The sequence below is a fragment of the Tupaia chinensis genome, unplaced genomic scaffold (assembly GCF_000334495.1).
Source record: "Tupaia chinensis unplaced genomic scaffold, TupChi_1.0 Scaffold145484_1, whole genome shotgun sequence".
NCBI classification, from domain to species: Eukaryota; Metazoa; Chordata; class Mammalia; order Scandentia; family Tupaiidae; genus Tupaia; species Tupaia belangeri.
In genome coordinates this window covers 886,862-889,975 of record NW_006205341.1, presented here as the reverse complement: position 1 = coordinate 889,975, position 3,114 = coordinate 886,862, and the positions used below count along the sequence as shown (strand labels likewise).

The following is a 3,114-nucleotide window of genomic DNA, read 5'->3' as shown; positions in this document are numbered from 1 at the left end:
ATTCACCAATAAATGCTCACTGCTTTAAATTTACAACTACCCTATTTGGAGAAACTTGGAAAATCAGTTTGATTAAATGAAAACAAAAAGTCCTTTGTTTTTACAATTCAAAATATATTTAAAATAACATTTTTATAGCAGCCAAAATCTTTAACCAAAATCTCAGAACTTCAGTGTTTTCTGCATAACAAAATGGCCACATTCAGTTATCTTGGAAAAAAAGGTGGCTCCTTACACAAGGCAGGTGGACAGCTGGTACAGTGTTTGTCTTTGAGCACGCGAAGCTTTACTGTTGATTATTATATTTACTTTATCTTTTCAACCCAGACAATTACTCCAACTTGAAAGAAAATTTAAATAGACTTTTGGTACTTAATATTGGTAATGCTGGGGCCGACAAGTGGCATGGTGGTTAAAGGTGCTGGACTCCCACATGGCCGACCACGGTTCAAGTCTCGGTCCTGGTGGCTTGCTTTCTCACTTCCTCTCTCTCTCTCTGTCTCTCTCTGATCAAACTGAAAAATAATAATAATGATAATAATAATAAAGTTAAATAATTCTAAAAAAGAAAATTGGTAATGCTTGCTAAGATTTAAGAATTCCAACAATGAGAATCAGAAAATGACCCACAATTAAAATGATCTTGCAGGACGTACTTCATGGTAGAGTCTGGTACTCAGCATCAATAGTGTTTATGAGTTACGTGATACTTTTTTCACAAACATAGCACCTCATCAAATATCTGGTAGCTACTCGGCAATCACAACAAGGGTCGGGAGACCACGTTCCAAAGAGAGTGATGTGATTCACTTAAGGCAGCACTGCAAGACCAGCCTCAGGCATCAAGACGAGGAATGCCACCTGCCGGTTCCCACGCTCTAAGGGGTGCTTGTATCTACACGGGCACCGTCATGAGACAGAACTGTTTCTCCAAAATCAATAAAAAATAACTACACACTGAAATGGACTCTCGCTTTACAAATAACCTGTTAAATGCACCTGTAAAACCAAAAAAATTTCCAAATGTCAGAAGAGATTGATTATTGTATCTCCTAATTCTAGGTAATTCTGTTAAAAAGATACTAACTTAAATCCAATTTAATCTGGTAAAGTTTTAGTGTGAAAATGAATGTATTAAAACCCAGGAAGGTTTAACTTTCATCTAACTGTAACCAAGCAACTCATTTGGGTGGTTTTTTTTTTTTTTCTTTTTTTGGAGAGGTTTTTGTTATAGGGGGTGTGCGCTCGCCAGAGAGACAGAGACAGAGAGACAGAAAGCGAGAAATCACCCCTCAGGGGGGATGGCTACACTGCAATTCCTTCTCCTCCATTCTCCTCTCAGGATCTTGGGCACGCACGCACACGTGCCCAACGTGAGTTTAAGCCACGGGGTCCAGGACTCGAACTGCGGTCGACTATGTGGGAGTCCAGCGACATAGTCATTACACTAACTGCCGGTCCCATCATTTGCGTGAGTTTTCACAAGCTGTCCTCTTGACCAGAAGAGTCACCTTGTACTGCTGAGGAGATGGGGTAGTCTTCGTAGGGGATGGGGAGGCAGTACCACGGGAGTCAGCTCCTCCATCAGAAGTCCTTGGTGATGATGCCAGACCGGGGACTCTCTTTCTTCCAAGGAATCCTCCCCACTTCAAATCTTTTCTTCCTTAACTCTGCTTTATTTTCATTTTCGACTTCTGATGATCTCTTCTTGGAGTCTGAAAAACCTTTGGCTATTTTACGTAATTCCAATCCACTATCTAATTCTTTCAGACGTTTTATTTCTGTTCCAGGAGACTTTCTCTCAGATGTATTACTTCCCCTGTTGCCCTCTTCCTTTCAGCTTGTATTGGTCCCAAGTTACCATTTTCAGGAACAGCTCTTTCTACATTTCTGATCAAATCAATAGTCCGAAAGTCTCTGTCACTGTGGAAGCTCTTGCTAACAACGGACTCTCTCTGTGAGGCCTCATGAAACCATAAGTAGCTGCTTCATGGATGCTTTCATGGCACTGAAGCTGAAGGCCAGAGTTTGATTCTCGAAGATGGAGATGCTGAACCACAGAAGTTGCTGGACTGAATTTAAGAGTAGCACAGCGAGATGTGCTCAGATCACACTGATCCAGTAATTGGAGTAGCTCTTCTTCAGTTGGATCTGAAAAGGAGGTCCATCCTTGTCTTCACTTTCGTTGACCATGTACATCGCCATGGTGAGATCCCACCTTTGAGTGCTGCCATTCGTGTGGCCTGTGAAGGCCTTGGCCTGGAGTCCATCCTGCTGGTCCCTCACACTCTCACAGTAAGTGCGGATATTGTAGTTCAGTCAACAGTCTGGCTCTCACATATTCTTTTTCCAATAGATGAAAGTCTTCCAAATAGTCTGTTAGTGATGGGAACAACTTTCTGAATAAACACCTGTTGATCATCTCCTTTTCTGAAAGGCCCTATGTCATTTCCAGAAGAATAGCCACCATGACTTTCTGTCTCATCCAGAGACAGTATCTTAAATGATGCTAACAGAGTAAAACCTGGCTGAGTAGAGATGATTCCTCTGAATTGTGTTATTGTCCATGACTGGACTTGATTATCTGCACAGACAGATATAAGAAGCTTCCCTGAAAGCATGATTTTTGTAACAGGACTTTGGTGAACCATGAAAGTCTGGAAAAGCTGAGGCCCTGACTCCACAGTCTCTGTGTGCTGCACAATCACTCAGACTGCTCCAGAACTCATAGGCAATCTCAACCCAATTACCACCAACACTTGTTTTGGGCGTGAGGCAAACAGAGCAGTAACAGCATTGTTAGAAGGATGGTGAGGAAGTTCAGTTACAAGAAGATCATGGGGCCAGCAGATAGCGTAATGGCTATGTCTCTGGACTCCCATGTAGTCGACCTCAGTTCGAGTCCCGGACCCAGTGGCTTAAACTCATGCTGGGTGCATGTGCCTGGGGACCCAAAATCCTGAGAGGAGAATGGAGGAGAAGGGATTGCCCCGTGGCTATCCCTCCCGGGGGGGCATTTCTCACTTTCTATCTCTCTGTCTCTCTCTCTGTCTTTCTGGTGAGCGCATGCGACCTATAGCAAAAAAACAAACAAACAAAACTTCTCCAAAAATC

General features: G+C 42.8%; 1 pseudogene; it reads right to left on the bottom strand.

Annotated features, from left to right (window-relative positions):
* Positions 1-1,459: 1,459 nt before the first annotated feature.
* Positions 1,460-2,834, bottom strand: LOC102480997 (BTB/POZ domain-containing protein KCTD3 pseudogene; annotated as a pseudogene).
* Between the last annotated feature and the right edge of the window lie 280 nt (positions 2,835-3,114).